Raw genomic sequence first — 22413 nt, 5'->3', positions numbered from 1 at the left:
ATTCCGGAAGGTGACAGTACGAAGCCCAAGAACTCCACTTTGGTTACATCGAAGGCGCATTTTTCTAACTTCACAAACAACTTATTTTCCTGTAACTTCCGTAACACTCCTCTCACTTGCTCGTGATGTCTTGTCACATCGGAGGAATAAATCAAGATATCGTCAATGTACACAATTGCACACTGATCGATAAATTCTTTCAAGACGTCGTTAATGAAGTGCTGGAAAGCGGCTGGGGCATTACACAATCCATATGGCATCACCTGGTATTCAAAAAGCCCAAATCTTGTCCGAAATGCCGTCTTCCACTCGTCTCCTTCCTGCATCCGGACTAGATGATAGGCCCCTCTTAAATCAAGCTTGGTATAGATTCGAGCCCCCTTCACTTGGTCTAGAAGCACTGAGATAAGGGGCAGAGGATATCTGTTCTTCTTGGTTATTTTATTTATGGCTCTATAGTCGATGCACGTCCGCAATTCTCCCTCCTTCTTCGGCACGAAAAAAAGAGGCGATGAAACCGGCGATTGGGACGGCCGAATAAAACCATTGGCAAGATACTTATCCAAGTACTCCTTCAAATGCTGATGTTCCTTCTCGGTCAAGGCATAGACACGACTGCATGGCAAATTTGACCCTGGCTCCAATTCAATCTTGCAGTCATAAACTCGATGTGGTGGTAAGCGTTCTGCTTCCACTTCATTAAACACTTCTGCGAATTCCTTATAATCTTCTGGTATTTCTTGAACGTCAATAACACACAAGGAATGTTCAATGGTACACAAGGCCTGCGCTAGAGTGTTCTTTTCGGGTTGATTCCTAGAGTCAAAACAGTTTTCACAACAGTAGCTTGAATCCATCACTATAGTTCTGGAACTCCAATTAATTGTAGGATTATGCTCTGTAAGCCAAGGGAGACCCAGAATTAATTGGAATTGAGGGGCATCTATCAAATTAAACTGAACTTCCTCCTGATGTCCTTCTCTGGTTGTTAACTGAATAGTTTCGGTATGACTCACGATGGGTCCTGAAGAAAGATTTGTCCCATCTACAGCACGTACTGGTTCACTCTTAGCCTTCCGGATCGCCTGAATTCCAACCCTCGTGGCAAATTTTAAATCACAAAAATTTCCCGTGGCTCCTGAGTCAATCATCACGGATACTTCAGTCAAAGTGGTTTGTCCGAATTTTACTTCCATTGTTAAGATTAGATGCGGCTCTGCAGACTGTAGCGTATTTGCGACTTGATGTTCGTGTGGAGTTAATTCCTGAGTCGCACTCACCTGTTCAACTCCTCCCACAGGCGGTGCTATTAGTTTTCCTTCGGCTTGAATGGACCCTTTGTTTTTTTCGGACACTCTCGGACAAAATGGTTTCCAGACCCACAATACATACATTGGTTATTCGCCCTTCTTCTTTCCTTCTCTTCTTTAGTCAGTGGGCCCTTTATTGTCCCAATTTGCATCGGTTCAACTCCTATATGATTTTCAGAGGTTTTAGCGCCATCTGACCGAGCCCGGTCAAATCTCGGGGGTATTGTCTTAAAATCTTTTTTCTTCTCCCCACGCCGTTCTCCTTGACGGAAATCTATCTCTAACACTAAATCTATCAGTGCTGAGATTTCGGTAGGCCGATTGGGAATCTGAGCCAAGGTGTCTTTCAATTCATCTCTCAGCCCACGGTAGAATACTGCGGCTCTCTTACTCTCTGGCCAATTTGTTTCTACAACCAGCTTATTAAATTGAGCCAGGTATGCAATCAAGTCTCGGTTTCCCTGTCGAAGATCTAAAAGTTCGTTATCTACTACCTGGGAAATTCTCCGTCGGTCGAATATCCTTAGAAACTCTTGTTTAACATTTTCAAAATTCCGTAGCAAGGGGTCATCTCTTGTGACTAGGGGCATGGACCACGCAGCTGCATCTCCGCTAAGATATGAGAGTATGAAAGCCACTCTAGACTGCGCGTCGGGGAAGATTGAAGGGCGGCACATAAAATGTAATGAGCACTGTGATTAAAATATCTGCGCTTTCTGAGGATCCCCGTTAAATCTCTCCGGAGCTGCCTGTGGAATGACCGGAGAGAGAGAATGTATTACTTGAGTAGTGGACCTATTAGCTGTCTCTAAAACTGGGTTCATGGCTTCTCTCTCTAAGTTACTTGGTTGGCGTAGTCTTAACGCCAAATCCGCAGTTTCTTTTCTGGCACTAATCACTTCTTGCCTCAAATTCCGATTCTCCTCCCTCACCGCTCCCAATTCCTTCTGGATTGCATCTAAGATTGTACCTAAGGACTGGACATCAATTCCCTCCGTCATCTCTGTTCAGGTGCAAAGGTTACTTGGGCACTTCACTCTGTCAGGGCACAACTTATCTGGTTCACCAAGGTCTTGCACGGGAACAGAGATGCTAGAACCCAAATCCCTTTGGGCAATGTCGGTGGGTCAGGTCTCTGAACCCTCCCTACATTACTCCCAGGGAAGGGGGTGTGGATAAAATAACAAACAGAGAAGAGAATGGTCCAGCGTTGGTTCCCTCTGGTCTCTGCCTTCTGGTGGCTTGGTAGATGTGTGGAACCTAAAAACAATAATACAACATTACACTCCTACCATCCATTATCACTGTTCTATTCTGGAATGCATGTCTTTTCTCTGCTCACCCACCCTAGTACTGCTGGACCTTGCCTCTCTTCTTAGGTAATGATTAGGCTTCTGCTCAGCTACCAGTTGTCACTAATATACGATAAACAGCAATAGATTAGTTTAGTTCCTTATCACGATGGCGGGTCTTGACCTAATTATTTTTGATAGGGAAAGCGCACTTACTTCACTGGTATCTGAGTTTCTTGTTAAAATGGATTCTGTGTTTTAATTGTCTTCTCTCTCTTTTCACTTATTAGTTGTTTTGGCTGATAAGTAACTCAGTCTCTCTTTTTCTCCCCTTCAGTTTTGCACAGTTCTAGAGTTGTTACTCAGCAAATTTGGTAAGTATTCTCCTTTCCTTTTTTGTCTTTCTTAGTTTGTTGCCCTCGTGTTTTTTAATGAATCAGTATACTGTTTTTGGGTTAAATCTCAAGAGCTTCGAAATTGGTTAAATAGGTATATATATATATATATATTTATTATAATAGAAAATGGCATTAGAATGTAATTGCAGTCTTTAACTTAGCTTTTTTCTTCACAGCTACTCGCGCTGCAGGCGCCTCTCACCCTGTCTTGTCTTCGGGGGTGGGAACTTGGAAACTCTGACAGGTTACCGGCGAAAATCTCACAGCTGGCTTTGACAGCGGAAAGACGTTTCCTTCGCAACAGCCGCTCCTCTTCTGCTACGCGGCGGTGACAGCGTCTCTTTCCACGGAGGAAGCTCCTCAGACAGATTGAGTCTGTCAGAGGGGCTCCGACTTGAGAGGCGGACGCTCATAAGTTTTTGAAGGCTCGCGCTTGACTAGTTGCGCCGAGCCTGCTTCAGACGTCTTCCTCCTTACACTCCGGATAATTAAACGAAAACTACTATGACTAGGATTCTCACAGCTTGACACGACGAACCTCCTCAACTAGGGTCTTCAGTGAAGTGCGAGTTTCTCATGACGCTCGCGCTCCACATAGCGACCTCAGCAGCTAGGGTCTGAAAGACTAGAACGTCCATTGTCTCTTACGCTGGCCACGACGGCGGCCATCTTGCATCTCCAGGATTGTAATCTATCTGCCCAAGTGTTTGGGGAACGTCTTGATTTTCTCCATAACGCAGTTGGACTGGTAATGACCGAACCCACAGCTTGAGTCCTGACACAGATACCTTGGACGGAACCGTCACCCCTAGGAGCAACCACTAACTATTAGAAAATAGTACTCAAAATCTAAAAAACGACCTCACTATCATCTGTATTTTTCAAAAAATCAAGGTAGTGCATTAGTCAAATATTGGAATATCTATTCACAGTGTACAAGGCCACACCCGAGCCTCACCTTGCCCAGCAACTGAAAAGCCACAGATTAAGCTGCATGTCTTGTCCTGCAGAGAACACTTACCTCAACTGCTGGATTCCAAGGAGGACCCCGGGTCCAATCCTCCTTTTCAGCTCCACTTTTCCTGAGGTGCTCCCTTGAACCTGAAAAAGAGAAAGAAAAGATTAGGTAAGACTTTCATTTCTACATGAGCTCGCGCACAAGTAGGGAATGCACAATGCGCACTGACAACAAAAGGTGAGGACATTGATTGAACATTGTCACGCTACGGAGCACGCTTCAATGTATCGAAACGTGCAGTATGCTCCAGAAGGGACTCATAGAAAAAGGCATGCCTCAATAAAAGAGAACTGGAAAGTGATAAGGCGTGATTACAAATCAAAGATGAATTCCACACTAACCTAGATAAACCCCACGCATGCTTGTAAGATCAAATTACTAAGAGGCTATTAGTAAGTGCTATCCAAATACGAGTCAAAAGACTTCGCAAACAATTCCATGTTTAAAAGAGAAGAAAGCGCCAATGGTGACGGAACCAGAGGCTGAGTCCACAATGGTTGTAAAAGCAAGAGCTCAGTAAGAAGACAAGGATAGGTAAACAAACCGTTCTCTAGCACATGGGTTAGGAATGCACACCAGTACATTAGGCAAACAACAGAAGCCAAAGCAATCATTCATTTTGAAGAAATAGTTTTGACTGTTTGCCACATACATGTAATCTTTATTTATTGATGTATTCTTGTTTACTACATAGTTGCAGTGCCCTGAAAGCCTGAAGGAAGAGAGGTATCCTCCAAGACAGGTCAGACATTTCAGCAGAGGTGGGCAGAGGTCTTGCAACACCAGCATCGATCTCTCATATCCCTTTCCCCCCTTCCCCTTGCTGTTCTCAGCATTGTGGTTTGAACCACTCATACCGCAGAGCGTAGTTGGGCATCAGAGGTCTATACACCCCTCTTGCTCGGTTTGGAAATGACAGGTGAGTGCAACTATAGACTTGTGTTGTGACAGGACCATACCAAAAACGTACATTGGGCTTAGAACCCGCCCTTGCTTACCGACGGTTGACTTTATTTTGTCGCTGTTATTTGTTTGCTTCGCATTGGAGGACTTTTTTTCATCCTGTGTTTGCCCCTCCCTTGGAGCATAGCCTCTTTATCATACTTCAGACTAGCTGACTTGTATCCTCTCACTTCTCACATTTTGAGATCCACTATTTTTATTTTTCATTCAGAGAGTGCATTTGTTTTCATGCTGTCTTCTTTGTGTGATACTTCCCCCACAAATACCTGCCCCCGTGCTCCGAGTTGCTCCCCTTGTAAAATCACAGGGTATGACTTAATGGGTTGTTTTTGTTTTAGCTCCTTCATTCTACATATTGCACAATATGTAGAATGGCATGCAAAGGTTTTATACTGCTGGGAGTGGGTTAGACTGCTACTCTCACTTAGGGCCCGATTACGATTGCGGTGAATCCGCATCCTCCGGGCCGGCGGAAGCCACCGCCGGCCTGGAGGATGCGGATTCACCGCTGCGTTGAGTGAAATGACCCCCCGCCAGATTAGGATGGCGGGGGGGTCATCTGCGGACCGCAAGACCGTCCACCGCTTTTCCGCCGCGAGACCACGGCGTAAAAGCTCTAATATGGTGGCGGTGTCTATCAGACACCGCCAGCCATATTAGGATTTGCATAGGGAGATGCCTTTCCGCGGCGGCAATGCCGCCACGAAAAGGCATACGGTCTTTTCTTTGGGGGCCCGTTGTGGGCCCCCAGGGTGAAGGGGGGTAGGGGTGCACATGGGGGGTACCTATGGTACCCCCCTGCATTTGTATGCACGAAGCGGCAGGCACCGCGCGGTGCCTGCTGCTTTGTGCATGCAAATGCACTGCTTGCATTTTTAACATTGCGGCGGTGCTGCTTCAAGCAGCACCCGTCGCAATGTTAAACATACAGGATGTGACTGCCAGGGTGGCGGTCACATCCTAATTTGCAGGGAGGGGCCGCCGCTGCCTCTGCCGACGGTCCCTCCACCTCTGGGGTGGCGGACGGACGCAGGTCCGTCCGTCATCCTAATAGGGCCCTTAGTTGGCTTTTGAGGCAAAAGGTGCAAATAGCATACCTGAAAAGGAGAGGTCTCTTCTCCTGGAGTCCCATAAATGTGCTCCCTGTGCTAGTCCGAGGAGCAAATGGCTGGAGCATGTTTCAGTTCTAAGTCTTTTGGAAAGTAAATTAGTCCCTGCCAATCACTTCCCTTACTGCCTTATTCTTTTTAAGTTGCGTTGAGACTTTCCTGAGTGAAAAGTATTTGAAAATGAAACCATGCCATTTATAAAGATCGAAAATAATGAATTCATTGTACAGTTTTCAGAGGCATTAAGATATGTGTTTGCTTTCCTCCAGTATTTTGAAAGCTTTTTCTTTTACACTTTTAAACAATGCCTTACAAAAAAGAATTGGCACATCCAATAGATTGGCACTAATTATAAAGGTGAGACCTTGCAAATACTGTGAAATCCCAGCCCCCTTCCTACCTCCCTTTCACCTCCTGCCCCCAATCGCTCACAAACAACTTGGCTCCAGTATAAAGGGTGATTCAGCTGAGATGGGCTATAAGTGGAGATGTTTGTGTTCAGAGGCCAGCCACTGGTCATATGTAAACAGCCAGGGACTAACCTTTGAACAAAAAAGGGCCTCTTGTTGCCTCACTTTACACACCAACGCAACAAGGACACCAAGGCCCGCATTGGCTAACATTTTGAGTTGGAGTTGCGACACTTTTTGAATGCTGCCCAACACAAAATGCATTTCTGGATTTACCAACCACGCAAAGCCTGATGTGAGTGACGTAGTAAACAAACATTATGGCACAGCCCAGCTACCTCGCTGCATTGCAGTGGATGACAGGTTAGTAAATCTGGGCCCCAAAAGTAGCTATAGCGAGTCTACTGTCTGAGCAAAGGCCACTCCCGCTCATGCTCCACATAGTACCACACAGTCCTTCCCTCCCATTTTGCATTGCAATGCTGTGCCAATGAGGTGCTGATGCTGGGGTACAACGGCCTGTGAGGCCATAAACAGAAGCAGGGCCTGTGTCATCCCTGCAGCAATGGTAATGAGCCTCGTGTCACACACTTGTGGTACCAGCCACATAGAGGGATGTCATCTTGTCCCAGTGGAGGTGTTGTCATAGGCTGTTGAAATAGACTAAAGTGGTGAACGGGTGGGCACAGAAAGGTACAGGACATAAAAGACTGGTAGAATAAGAATAGGCGATGATTGCTACCTACCCCTTCACCAAGTTTCATTATGCTCTCCTACACACCCGTGCCTCCACTTATTGCATGCTCCTCTCACCCAGGCGCTGCTTTCACTTGCTGCCAGTGCTTCCCTGTGCCCATGTCCCTGGTGCCTGCTTCTCTGTACGTCTGTCTTTGAAGTAGCGGTACAAAGCAGCATAAAGTCCTGACTGCCTGGACTTAGGTGGTGGCAGCTGCAAGTGATCAGGACCCAGCTGGGTACAGGGTGAGGGAGTGTGTTGGCAGAACGGTGGTCTGAATGAGTAAGCATCACAGCCCATGTTCTCAGAGATAGGTAAGTTAGAATGTATTTTTTGCGGTCTAAGGAGAGATCACAGTTGTATTTCTTTAAATGAATCCCACCATGTTCACATGTGAGATTCTGAGGTGCACACCACCTTTGGAGGTAACGTTTCTTTTCTTTAGATATTCTTAGTGTGTCATACAAGGGAAACTATTTACCTTTAGGCCAAAAATGAAGGCGCAGGTGTTTCTTATACTTTCTTCTGCAGGCAGAATCGTCTTCGGTAAAATAGTGGTGTGACCAGGCTCGCGAGAATATGCTTTCTTCTCATCATTCACGTGCGTGCCTCCTCGGAGGCCAAGCAGTGGGGATTGTTTTTTTTTATACATTTTCCTTTAGGATTACGGTACTCGTAGTTCAACAGGAAGCACCGATTTACCAGTAATGACCCATTGTTAGCTTTTCTCTGAATCCTTCAGAAGAACATAGCATTCTGGGTTATCTGAGGTGCATTTATTATATACGACAAAGGCCAGGTGGTGTAGGGCAAGCCCCCAGTCCACCTTTTTTATTCGTAGAAACGGTTTTGTGACTCTTAACAAATTAGCTCTTTTCATTTCAGTTTTTTAAAATGTGTGCATTTACAATTCTAACTTCACATGTGGTTTGATACCGGGGTAGATGATAAACAGGCCTAAGCAAAAGTAAATGTACTTTAAATTTTTTAACACACTCATTCAAATTTACCTAAAACCACTATGAGGCCTGTCACCGAAGCGCATCGGTATTCACAAAGATAGTACTTGTCTGGTTCTGACAGGGGTTACCAACACTGTGACGACCAACCAGTCCTGTTATATATATATATATATATATATATATATATATATATTCACTGAAAAAACCATAGGTTTCACACTCGTTATAGTTAGGAATTAGCATATAAAAAATCTTTCAAATTCACTGAAAAAACCATAGGTTTCACACCAGTTATAGTTAGCTGAACATTTTACTCATACAAAACCATTGAAATTCCCACATTATAGTTAGTTGGACTCACTACAACTCGCGCGCCCGCAATCCACTGCTGATGATGTCACATATTACATCATTCATGACATGGTCAGTGACATCACTGATTACATCACTGATGGCATCTCAAATGACATCACTGAAGCGCGTCAAGTCATGTGATCTTAAAATAACACTTTTCATTGGTTGCTAACAGTTTTTTTTACAAAGAATGAAATCCCCACCCATTTCCTTCACTTCTTCTTTCACTTTTGTGACTGCAAGACCTGTCTTTTTGCTGCTTAATCTTTGTTGGATTACCATGGCTGCCGGACCATCCAGCAGCAGTGATGACACAGATGGCTTTATAGATGAAGAGGTTTCTCAGCCTAGAGTTAAGGAGCATTTTATCTGGAAATTTTTTGATATACCTGAGGGACGTAAGAAAGTAAATGCTCCAAAGGTGGAATGTAAGATCTGCCATACTGTACTTTCCAGAGGAGACCCCACAAGGAAGTACAGTTTTGGTAATTCTACCATGATTCGCCACGTGCAGAGAAGGCATCCCCAGATCTATGCCCGGGAGAGTGTCAGGGTTCTGGCATGAGAGGCTCCAAGAGATGGTGCCTCTACTTCAACTGGAGGAGCGACTGCATCGGTGAGGGGGCGACCAGAAGAGCTGATCCCTAATATTCAGCCTGCTTTTAATGATGCCACAATTAAATGCAGACGATGTGATGAGCTGCTTTGTTATGGGGAACAAAGTGTTATGCTCATGGTTCGAGCACTAGAGAACCACCGCTGCTGTCCCCAGCCCTAATTTTTATTTTTTTTGCTCCTGTTGAGCAGTTTCCCATTCCCTGTTTTTGTTTTTGTTCAAAAAAAAGGAAAAAGAAGAAAAAAAATAAAGTTCTTTTCAGAACTACCTCCAATTCTCATCAAAGAGCTGTATTCTTAAAAAAATGAAAAAGAGTAACTGAAGTGGAGATCAGTGAAAGAGGAGAGGAAAATGAGTGAGAAAGCAAAGAAAGGGACGAGAGAGGAAGGGAAGTGAAGTAGGGGGACTGAAAGAAGGTGTGTGTGGGGAAGGAGAGTGAGGAGAAGGAGAGTGAACATGGGGAATGAGGATAAGTGAAGAAAATGTAGTAAAGGAACGGGGTGTTGAAGGGTAAGAAAAGAGCAGTGGAGATACAGACTGGATAAAGACAAGTGAGTGTGAGACAAGGTGAGTAAGGCAGTGAAGAGACAGAGAAAGTGAAAGAAAAAAGTAAGAGTAGAAGACTGAAGACCTCATTTATGAGGCCATGCGTCACTTTTACGCCGCCGGTGCGTCACTTTTTGTGACGCACCAGTGGTGTAAAAAATGCACCTTGTTGAGTCATATTTACAATGTAAACCCCGCCGCCACATTATACCTGCGCCAGGTGTAATGTATGCAAAGGGGGCGTATTGACGCAAGGAAGGGTCGTAGAAGTGACGCAGTGAAATCTATGATATTTCACTGCGTCAATTTTAGGATACCGTTGCGTCAAAATCGTGCGCCTGCCTCACAGCAGGCGTAAAACTGCCGCAGGCCCTTTCACATGGGACTGGCCCCATGTGAAAGGATGCATTGCTGGAGTTGCGTCACTTTTGTGACACACTCCAGCAATGCATCACTTTTGCGCTTACAGATACGTCGGAAATCTGTAACTCCTGGCGACATAATGCGTCATACATTAAATATGACGCATCAGGAATGTCGCAAGGAGAGCGCACTGAGAAGTGATGCATCGCTGCTTTCACGCAGCGATGCGTCATTTCTCATAAATGAGGCCCTGACTGAGAAAGGAAAGAAACCATAAGTGAGGGAGTGTGGCTGTTTTTCCCTGTGGTGCGCTCCGGGTGCGCGTACCGGAGCGCGCACCTGGGAACGCACCCAGCGCTTACCCCGCGAAATTAAAAAAAAAAAAAAGTTTTTTTGCCCTTCAGGGTCCTTCGAGACCCCCCTCAGAAAACCTAGGGTGTCAAGGGGTGTCTACTCTGCCCCCTTTTAATTATTACCCCCTTTCTTTTTCACCTCTTGTGTCTCGATTCTACCGAGACACAAGATGGCGGACTCTCCGGACTGTTTAGAATGTTGACAGACACCCGACAGCCAATCAGCTTTCCGCTCGCGCACTCCCGTAGCGCGCCGGGTGCGTTCCCCGGTACGCGCACCTGTGAGCGCTCGGAGAGCGCCTATAGATATATATGTGTTTTTGAAGTTAATTTTCAAAAAATCACTGGAGCAATTTTCACCAAATATAGCAAAGGCACATCTGCATACCAGTCCCTACAATTTTGACAAGTTTGGCGTAATTCCGTTCAGCGGTTCGGGCTGTAGAGACTTGTCAGACCGTCCTATGAAAATTAACACGGGGAAAACACGTTTTTGGAACCCCCTTTTTTCTCAGCCCCCACTTCACGAATCCCCCCGAAACTTTCAGGGAAGGAGCGCAGCGGAGCTGGCCAAAATTTTGGAAAATTACACACAAATTCCTCAACCGGCGCCAGAGTTATTCCCAATAGAATGTTGCGGATTTCCTATGGTAGCCAATCTTATCTATAACTACCTACTGGCGACCGCCAGTAGGTAATATATATATATATATATATATATATATATATATGTATATATATATATATATATATATATATATTATTTTTTTTTCTTTTCTTTTTCATCCACAGGTGACTCCTTTACAACAAACCCAGAAGGACACAGCGGGGATTTGAAGGGAAAAATCGATTTATTGCTGTTAACTGCGGCATAATGCATTTCGACCTTAGTCTTCTTCAGATGCCTTAGTAAATGAAAGTGAGGCAGTACCTTGATTTAAAACCCTCTTGGCTCCTCCCAAAACATAGGAGTACAGCTGGCCCCAATTAACAACACAGTTTCTGTTGCGTAGTCAGATGTCACAGACTACAATTCCCAGAAGACATCAGATGTACGACTGTCTTATGTGGAGATCTTTACACGCTGTCAGTGCCTTTGTACAGGTAAGTAGTTCTGCCAGAATAATGTCTTTGTTTCAAAAGTCGATCTCCCCTGAGTCCCCTGACAGTCCGCCTCAAAGTACTTTCCCCAGCAGGGTCGTGGAGAACCAGAACAGTGCCCGTGCTCCCCCGTCAAATTCGGGTTGCTTCTGTGCAAAAACCATTTGCTGGAATGATTAATGAGGCAGTCCGAGGTTAAGGACCAAGTTCGTTGGAGAAACAAAAAGTTGCCAGGCATACCTCGGACTTTTGCGAGCGGGTCCTTCCACGCGTGACTGGCTTGCGCGTATAAAATTTCATCCACAGGTGACTCCTTTACAAGAAACCCAGAAGGACACAGCGGGGATTTGAAGGGAAAAATCGATTTATTGCTGTTAACTGCGGCATAATGCATTTCGACCTTAGTCTTCTTCAGATGCCTTAGTAAATGAAAGTGAGGCAGTACCTTGATTTAAAACCCTCTTGGCTCCTCCCAAAACATTGGAGTACAGCTGGCCCCAATTAACAACACAGTTTCTGTTGCTTAGTCAGATGTCACAGACTACAATTCCCAGAAGACATCAGATGTACGACTGTCTTATGTGGAGCTCTTTACACGCTGTCAGTGCCTTTGTACAGGTAAGCAGTTCTGCCAGAATAATGTCTTTGTTTCAAAAGTCGATCTCCCCTGAGTCCCCTGACACTCCGCCTCAAAGTACTTTCCCCAGCAGGGTCGTGGAACACCAGAACAGTGCCCGTGCTCCCCCGTCAAATCCGGGTTGCTTCTGTGCAAAAACCATTTGCTGGAATGATTAATGAGGCAGTCCGAGGTTAAGGACCAAACTCGTTTGAGAAACAAAAAGTTGCCAGGCATACCTCGGACTTTTGCGAGCGGGTCCTTCCACGCGTGACTGGCTTGCGCGTATAAAATTTCATCCACAGGTGCCTCCTTTACAAGAAACCCAGAAGGACACAGCGGGGATTAGAAGGGAAAAATCGATTTATTGCTGTTAACTGCGGCATAATGCATTTCGACCTTAGTCTTCTTCAGATGCCTTAGTAAATGAAAGTGAGGCAGTACCTTGATTTAAAACCCTCTTGGCTCCTCCCAAAACATTGGAGTACAGCTGGCCCCAATTAACAACACAGTTTCTGTTGCGTAGTCAGATGTCACAGACTACAATTCCCAGAAGACATCAGATGTACGACTGTCTTATGTGGAGCTCTTTACACGCTGTCAGTGCCTTTGTACAGGTAAGCAGTTCTGCCAGAATAATGTCTTTGTTTCAAAAGTCGATCTCCCCTGAGTCCCCTGACACTCCGCCGCCTCAAAGTACTTTCCCCAGCAGGGTCGTGGAACACCAGAACAGTGCCCGTGCTCCCCCGTCAAATCCGGGTTGCTTCTGTGCAAAAACCATTTGCTGGAATGATTAATGAGGCAGTCCGAGGTTAAGGACCAAGTTCCTTGGAGAAACAAAAAGTTGCCAGGCATACCTCGGACTTTTGCGAGCGGGTCCTTCCACGCGTGACTGGCTTGCGCGTATAAAATTTCATCCACAGGTGACTCCTTTACAAGAAACCCAGAAGGACACAGCGGGGATTTGAAGGGAAAAATCGATTTATTGCTGTTAACTGCGGCATAATGCATTTCGACCTTAGTCTTCTTCAGATGCCTTAGTAAATGAAAGTGAGGCAGTACCTTGATTTAAAACCCTCTTGGCTCCTCCCAAAACATTGGAGTACAGCTGGCCCCAATTACCAACACAGTTTCTGTTGCGTAGTCAGATGTCACAGACTACAATTCCCAGAAGACATCAGATGTACGACTGTCTTATGTGGAGCTCTTTACACGCTGTCAGTGCCTTTGTACAGGTAAGCAGTTCTGCCAGAATAATGTCTTTGTTTCAAAAGTCGATCTCCCCTGAGTCCCCTGAGACTCCGCCTCAAAGTACTTTCCCCAGCAGGGTCGTTGAACACCAGAACAGTGCCCGTGCTCCCCCGTCAAATCCGGGTTGCTTCTGTGCAAAAACCATTTGCTGGAATGATTAATGAGGCAGTATATGTGTGTGTATGTGTGTGTGTGTGGGTATATATATATATATATATATATATATATATACCCACACACACACACAACCACCCCCCAACCCCTGGATATTGTGCAATTACCCTTACAACAAATTATATGGCCACAGCCAAACTATGCACTTATAACACTGAGCACAGACCTGACCAGCACAACACAATACAACACATTTTTTACCGAAAAGGTGCACAAAATAACAGATCAACAACTGCAGGCGTGTTGAACATGAACACTTTTACTGAAGAGGAACAGAGCCCATGAATATGTCCTGCTAACGAACTTTCATGAAGCTGAACACCAATTGCGAAAGATGATGAAGAAGGAACCCCATACCTGCTGTCAAACACCATTAGCTCATGCTAACCTTTTCTTCCTGACCTCAAAGATTAGTAAAGGTCCTAATGCATAAGCACATTTGAGTGACCCAGAAACCATGCATAGAAAACTATACATGCCCTCGGATGACTGCTGCGCTATATAAATATAAAAAAATCAATCAATCACAATTCAGCTCTCAGAAGATTAAAGCATTAGCACAACATGTAACTCATATAGTCAAGAACAGCAGCACGCCGCCAGGATTAGGCACTCAGAGGGCACATCACAAGATATTCACAGAAAGTTCTAACCTCATGTTTACCATTACTTAGCCCACAAATAGGAAACTGCATAATACCACAATATCTGATAATGGCACTTGTTCCATAAGCAGTGAGCAGCAAGTGAATGAACTCATGGAGCCACAGGACACAGTGGGCCCGATGTAGGTAATTTAATTGTACCACTTCTTAAATACCGAATCATACCGATTCGGTATTTAAGAAGTGGTAAAATGGAGGGGGGGATGTAGGTATTTCAGAATCGGTAAATACCGAATCGTTGAGATCCGGTATTTACCGATTCTGTAAATACCGATTCGGTAATGCCCATTGATTTCTATGGGCATTGAAGCCCATAGGAATCAATGGGCATTACCGAATCGGTATTTACCGATTCAGTAAATACCGATTGCAGCAAGGGTGCAGGGGGTGTCACTTTGACACCCTCTAGCACCCCAAAGACGGGCATGTGTGCCATGTGGCACACAGACATGCCCTAAGGGCATGTCTGTCTGTCACATGGCACAGGTGTACATGCACAGATGTGCATGTACACCTGTATTCGGTATTTTATCACCCAATAGGATTGGGTGGTAAAATACCGAGTTCTGAAGGCCTGTAGCATTGTAAACAGTGCTACCTACATCTGGAATTTACCAAATAGGTAAAATTACCGATTCGGTATTTTACAGAATCTGTAAATTTACCGATTCGGTAAATTTACAGATTGTGCAAAATATTGCCTCCTACATCTCAATCACCAAATACCGGTCGGTAACGGCCGAATTCGGCCGTTACCGACCGGTATTTGGTGACATACATCGGGCCCAGTGTATCTTCCAAGATGGTGAGAGTTCTAAGAACCAAATACTTATCCTAGCACTCGAAATATAATCTCTTCGCCAAAAAATGGATGATGACCCCAATCGTACCCACAAGCCTCCACTGACATTCTAGCAAGGAAAGATGCTGTGCCTGCGAAACAACTGGAGGAATTACCAGACCTGAAATGGATCATCAAGGTTGGAACATGTATGTGTCTGGCTCTGGTGGCTCAGTGGTCTAATGCATCCACTGCAGGGGCCTGTGTTTGACCTCATGGTCACAGGTTCGAAGCCAGGCGGGTCCACTCAGCCTTTCATCCATCTGAGGTCTATAGAATGAGTACCATTGAGTTGGTAACAATACACATCTGTTATTCAGGGCCAAGAGACATATGGGCGAACGTGTGCACTGCATACGTTATGTAAGTGCCTCCTATCAGAGTGATAAGCTCACAGGGGAAACAAGCACTGACAAATCAATAGCTGTCACCTATTAAGCTTCCCATTGATGTTTGATGATGCTTTGCTGAGCGTCTAAAGCTCTGTGTCATCAGAATCACTTGTCATGCACTCTGAGCTGGTTGCTTGTCTCTGTAACCCGCCTGGAAATCAGTTAGTCAGAGTTATTGTGACGCTCTCACTATACCACCCTCGTTTGGACCCAGCCATATGCAAATAGTCGCCCTAAGTGGGAAGGGTATGACTGTTCCCATTGGGGGCAGGGACAAGACTGATTTGCATATGGTTGATGCAAAACTAAGGTGGCATGGTGACTAAAAAAACGATGGATTTAACCCAGATCTGTGACTTTGGGTGAATGGTTGATATGTTCAGCATTGCGTCCATCATCTTTTTGTGTTGCTATAGTCACCTTGGATCACATAACCTGAAGAACTTTCTCTAAATAGCTGCCGGTTTTTACGCGAGTGATTCCACCTGTTCAAAAGGATACCTAGCCCAGTGGCCAAGCTAATCCTTATTATACAGCAGAGAGGGTACTAGTCTGAAATGTAGAGGAGGTGGTGTTTGAACTACTGTCCTGAAGCACAGCAGATTTATAGGTCAAAATGAAGACACTACAAAACCATCTTTATCAGGCTAAAGCTTTTCATTACAGGATATTGGTTTGTGACCATCTTGGCTCGTCTGTCTTCCATATGCAGAATTTAATTTGTAATCTGATTTGTAATATCATAAATAAATGGGCCCAAAGTTTTGTTTAGAAGCCTGTGGGCAGCGCTATGGAAAGTCAGAGGTGCCGAATACACAGGTTGAGTAGTTTTTATTCCCCTTCATGCCTCTTTCATCCACACGCAGACACTCCCTGCCCCTCTTATCTTATTCTTGCAGGTTCTTTTTCATCCCTGCCTTCTCTTTTGTCACTATTTTTCAGTCTTTCTCTTCTTCCCTCTTTCCCCACAATGTGTTTTTCTCTGTCTTGCTCTGGATCAAAGACTGTTTAGAAAAAATAACTGCCAGTTCCCAAAAGTAAGTGTGAGTGGGCTCCACCTACACTACTGGCTTAAATTAGACACTGCTGTTTGACAATATTAGAAGCGACATTCATCACAGGAGCATTCAGTGTAAATATACATCATTCTGCAGAATGTGCACATACTGGAGACAATTCCCCCAGTCAGGACTCCAAAACCTAACAGATGCTAATTTCACTTAAATTGGGTTCGAGAAATGACATTGACCCTGCAAGGTTTCTACATGAATTGGAACCCTGGTCATTCGAGCCCTCAATTTCACCGTAAACAATTATTTTACCTCAGGCTCATCTCCTTGCAACTTATAAGTGCGTTGAAGCCTTTAGTCAATACACCTAGCTTGGACCTCATGCTGCTGTGTAAAAATAGACCAAATTGTTTGCTCTCCAATGATTCTGAGGTTGGTGGAGAAATACTTGGCTAATTGTCTTTCGAACTTATTAAAAGGGTCATAATTTACTGGATGCAGTTCAGACTAGAGGCATTGGTGTGGAGACAGTACTAGAAGATATGAGAAGGAGCCTTGATGAACAGAGAATGTTGTTTCAATGCATGTGCGTGGCTCACCAGACCCTCCACGGTACTGGTGATCCTGCAATTCCTACCCTCATCTCAGCACATTTTCTGCCTGATCCCTCCACTTAACCTCTGTTGCTATAGCTTTGGTTTCATGCTTCAGGCTTTCTCATTTTGATGGCAGATCTATCTCAGTCTTGGCGCCAAAATTATAGTATCAACTGCTTAATCTCAGATTCATTCAAATTACAGCATGTATCATGAAGAGTAAAGGCTCATCGTTTCACCTAAGATTGCACTTTCTTTTGGGAGCTATCTATTACTTGCTTCGTCAGTGCCAAGATACCCTTGGGTGCACTAGAGTTTGCATGATAGAATGGCGTTATATCTAAAATCCACCTCCTAAAAGCCAATTTTTCTTTTGCTACTGGGACTCACCAGAGTACCATTATCCTGGATAATTAAAGAAACAGATAATTTAAGAACCGTATGTACCTGTAATGACGAGGATTATTGTCTTAATTTGTTGTGACAAGACCTATTATTTATTTCAACACATTGATTCTTTCATTTGTTGCAGATGATAGAAAATGAGTCACATTATGATATGACTCATTTTCTATTATTCAAATGAGAGTCGTCGACCAGAGATGAGACTTGCTGTGTTGGTTTTTACAATGAATTTATTGTTGACCACGTTCCTAGTATGTTCCATTGAGATTCCTACCTGTTATTGAGCATTTTGCAGTCACTTATAACATATCATTCTGTATCATTGCAAAACTCATCAATTTCTTCAACAGGCAGCTGACACATGTTTCAACCCCTTTATGCATTGTGTCTTGGGCATTTTAAAGGTCGAAATATAATGGAAATACAGTGTCAAAAAAGAATTTTCAGCCAATTTGTGATATTGGCTTCACCAAGAAATAACTTGATTTCCATGTTACGCCCACTCCACTGGCTTTGAATTCAGCAACATGACTCCTTCAAAGCTTTATGGCTTAGTCGTAAACTGCTGCAACAATTTACCAGGTTTTCACAGTGTAACTTACATGATACAACCCACCTAGGACATTTCGTTCACAAAACATTAAAGGCATCGCTGATCTATCAATAATTCCTTCTCTACCACTGGGTTTCTGGTGCCAGGAGAATTTGTTCAGGTTATTGTGTGTCTTACAAGACTCCTTTGACATAATATAACATACACAAACAATGGAATTGTACTGGATGCTTTGGAAAAGTGATTTTAGCAAAAGATATTTTAGAAAATGATTTCATCACATTGAATCTTCTGTACCTGCTGGACTCCTTTTACTCTCTGATCAACAGAAAATCCCTTCACCAGCTGTACCTGCTATATCTTTCGGGTACCTTCCTCCTGTACTTACGGGCCCCTGAAAGTGCAGCCCTTTTTTCTCCCCATACATTTAAGTCTTTTCATGTCCCCTCATGTACCTGCAGTCCTACTCCATACCATTTCTAGTACCCTGTTCTACCCTATTGTACCGTATGTAGGCATAGTTCCTCTCCACATCCTCTATGGTACCCTGAACTCACCTTTTGTCAAGAATGCTGTACCTGAACCTCCTTAAGTCTGCGGGGACGATCTGATGAGGGCCTTTTCGAAGAGAATTTCCCAATTCCCAAACACCCCTGGTCCCAGAGAACTCTGAGCTCAGGAATGAGGGGGAAAGGGGAAGTGGATAACAAACAGAGAGACTGCCACACCCTGGTGTCTTCAGTTTTCTGGCACCTAGAAGAGTAACACAAAATTAATACATTCCCACAAAACTTGACATTCAATTTCAGTCTATTCCCAGGTCCGGAAGAAGGTTCTGGTATACCTGTGTTTGGTGTGGAATGCGCCTCTCTCTTGCTTAGATGAAGATTGAAAGAACAACCAAAAGTAGATTCTGCTTCAACATTTGGTGGAAGAGTGTAAAGTTCTTGCCGCTACTATGTTCAAGCTAAAGGTGCGAGTAAGAGAATATAACTACATGCGCATATAGATATCCCCCTAAACACTACCTAGACAGCAATGTTCTGTTGAAGCAAATTCGTAGTTTCTCTGTCACTGTACAAATCCTCCAGTAACTTTCATCAGGTCTGGATGCACTGAGAACTTGAACTTCTGGCCAAGTTAATATTGTCTTAGTATTTCTCTTGGAAGCTGCTGAGTATTGTCAAATTATATTTTCCTGAAAATGTCTTGTAGAATTATATATATATTCAAACACTAGACTTCCTCAGGGTAGGAGACTAGCTCACGAAAACTGCACCTCAGGAAAGGAAAATTGCCTCTGACATTGAAATCTCTGAACGTCAAAATTGGACTGAGGCTTACCGTTTACTCTCTAACCAAACTGCACGGCATATGAGAGAGTGAGAGACAAACGGCAACTACGAACTTCAAACGCCGGGACTTAACTGCGGTGTCAGGAATGCTCACAAGTCTTCTTAACGCTCCGGTTCTTCTCTAAGCTCTGGAACTCTTCTTTTGATGAGCCGCGAGAAAATAATTGAGACACCTCAGGAGAGGCTCTCAAGGACGCGACCGGCTCCGTCAAAACTTCAGTTGAAGTGCGCAGCGCTAAAGCAGCGCGCGCACGAAATGGCGGAACTGCTGCAGGAAACTAGAACGCTAACCTAAGGGCTAGCGTTCCAACATTAAGCGGAAGAACTGGGTACTCTCCGCCTAAACTGAGCCACCAAATCACACCAGCTGGGAGTGGATCGTAACTGGAATAAACGGTCTCTCCGCATAGGCAAAGACAAGGGACCAGAATGCTTCGACACCAGAGCGGGCTTGACACCTTTCTTCCTGTAAATGCATTTCTCCTCTCTGGTCCTGGTACCTTCTTCCCCCAGTTACCTGCAGTCCTCCTGTACCTCCTTTGGACTCTGATACGCCCCTTTTCTTATATCCTCCCCCATATATCTGCAGTTATACACAGCTGCTGCCAATCTACCTTCTGGTCCCCTTCTCCTTCCCTTCTATCCTGTGCCCATGTGTCTCCCCTGTATCTCCATCATACACCAGGGGTACTTATTGCATGCCGCCTCTCACACACTCTAGAGAAAGGTCATTCCCCTGAACTTTGTGCTCAGGCGCCCTTTCACAGCTCTATCTTACTTTCTCCTCTGATCACGAACTCTTACTAGGCTGAGATTCCACCTCACTCCTTCTTACCCTTTCCAGCCCCAGTCATCAGGTGCTAGTGAGACTGCTATTAGAGTCTTCCAGTACCATGGCATCCTCCATACTTCCCTGCCTGCTAGGGTATAAGGTCTTCACAGGAGCCAAGGGCCAAACCCAGAAGCACAAACTACAAACTGTGAAGCTCTCTCTGCCTTTCCGGAGCTGGGACCATCAGCCACATTGCCAGTTCGCTCCACTGGCATTTGCTGGTACATGGAAGTCAGCCCTGAAAGCAGGCACAAAAAGACAACCCTCTTGTCTACCCCATGTTCTGCTATGCGGCTGATCTAATTCTCCCATATCCCAGTAGAGCCTCTAGGGCCCCTTGTTGACTCAGGGTTCGAACTGCTCCAGAGATCCTCCCACTTGGGCTGTCTCACCTTGGGGATGTACCATAGGTCCTGTTGACTTCCTATGTGGTTCCCAACACACCACTACTGTAGAATACAGGTTGTTAGGCTGGCTATGTTGACCCTCAATGTGTTGGAGAGCTAACTGTAATTCCCTCTCCTGTCAAAGTCCTTCCAGCCCGATAGAGAGCTACTCAGGCTCTTATTTAGCTTCTCTTGCCCCACACAGAAGCACCCTTCCCTACATGGCCCAGCCCACCTCTCTCATTCTCTAGCACCCAGCGAGGCACAAAGCAGCAAGCCAGATTCACATCAGGATGGCTGAGTCACCTTGTGACAAAAGTGCTGACAGAGTTTGGGAGCTGGGTGGCAAGATACCACATCAGGAAGAGTGTGCTTTCTGGTGGGAATTAATTTAAACAGTACACCAGGTCAGTGGTAAGGGGGCGGACAATGGGGATTGTGTTACCTCCAACCATCGAGATGACAAGGGTGTGTTTGGGTGCTTCCTACCTCTGCGGGATAGTAGACACTGTGATCTATCATGTGTGGCTCCTCTTCACAGTTTGACATGTTATCTATAGTTATTTACTTAGCAATCTGAGTCATCCATATTCGTTCTGTGTGAGGCTAAAACCCAAGGTGTTTTTTCCACATCAGTTTTCTACAAAACCCAAGCACTGATTAAGTCATTCTTGCTGTTGAATGTGCTAAAAAGGGGCAGACTATGGGGGGTAGGGCTAGCCCAGTGATTGAAAAAGTGAGAAATTAGCAGTCTGACAGGCTCAAGGTAAGGACCAAAAAAAACCTGGAGAGCAGTGCGTCCTGAAAGGCCAGCTGAGGGCTCGAGGCCTGCAGATTTGAGAGGTGCTGGAGGATGGAGTTGCCTATTCAGGACGCATAGTGACCAGCTGGAGGGCCACTCCCGGAATCCTTTCAAGCACCACCAGGCAACCGTGGACTACATAATGAAGCATCAACAGGGTTTTAACCTTCTGTGGAAGGTAATGTGCCTTTTGATAGACGTATTGCCAACATGAAGAAGACAGCGACCTTTGCTGGCAATGATGGAATTGTAGCATTTGCAGGATACCATCAGGTGAAGTTTGTGATACACCAGCCTTGTGCCCAGGAGTTGTATATTGTGTATCACCATGAGGATCATTACGACTGTGTAAGGCATCTCCTTGACAACTCAGAGGCGCCTGCCTACCTTCAGACTCTGATGCTTTGTAACGATGCTTTAAAATGGAATGAGAGAAACCATTAGCAGAGCCTTGGCAACAGAGGATTGGGTTGATGAGGACTCTCCGCAAGCGCTGAATGAGGCGGTGTACAAAGTGCGGAATGCAACAGGCTGCTCGGATGATAACCTTATGCTTCAGAACCTTAAAGCTGAGAGCTATGATTTTGAGTCTGCCGCCTTCCCCATTTCAAAAACGGAAGAATTAACCAGAAATAGACTCTGAGGTTAAATCTGTAAAGCAGCATGTCAAACGTCTTTCACCGCCCAGCCTTTTATAAAGATGGTGTAAGAGCAACTGGAAACTTCAGTAACCTGGGGGAGGGTCAGAACAAAGAGTCAGAAACAAACATTCGGATGGGAGATCTAGACCAATAGTTCCACTGGCCAGCTACAGCGAAGAAGATGCAGCATATCAGAACAGACCACAGAAGCTATCCAACAAACAGTGGAAAGAGCAGCAGTGACAAGAGAAGAAGCGACGGCAGGTGGAGAGACATTGGCAAAAGGTATTGGAATACCGCAGTAGTATTGTGGACAATGCACTGGGCCAGATGTTCAGTCAAGGACAGGTGACTCTGGTTAAA

At 44.9% G+C, this 22413-nt stretch overlaps 1 pseudogene; it reads left to right on the top strand.

Annotated features, from left to right (window-relative positions):
* Positions 1 to 20282: 20282 nt before the first annotated feature.
* On the top strand, positions 20283 to 22052 carry LOC144762789 (OTU domain-containing protein 3-like; annotated as a pseudogene).
* The last annotated feature ends 361 nt before the right edge of the window (positions 22053 to 22413 follow it).

Source organism: Lissotriton helveticus, chromosome 1_1 (genome assembly GCF_964261635.1).
Source record: "Lissotriton helveticus chromosome 1_1, aLisHel1.1, whole genome shotgun sequence".
Classification (NCBI taxonomy): domain Eukaryota; kingdom Metazoa; phylum Chordata; class Amphibia; order Caudata; family Salamandridae; genus Lissotriton; species Lissotriton helveticus.
Note: the sequence above shows the minus strand (reverse complement) of the source record. Positions and strands in the feature narration are given on the sequence as shown.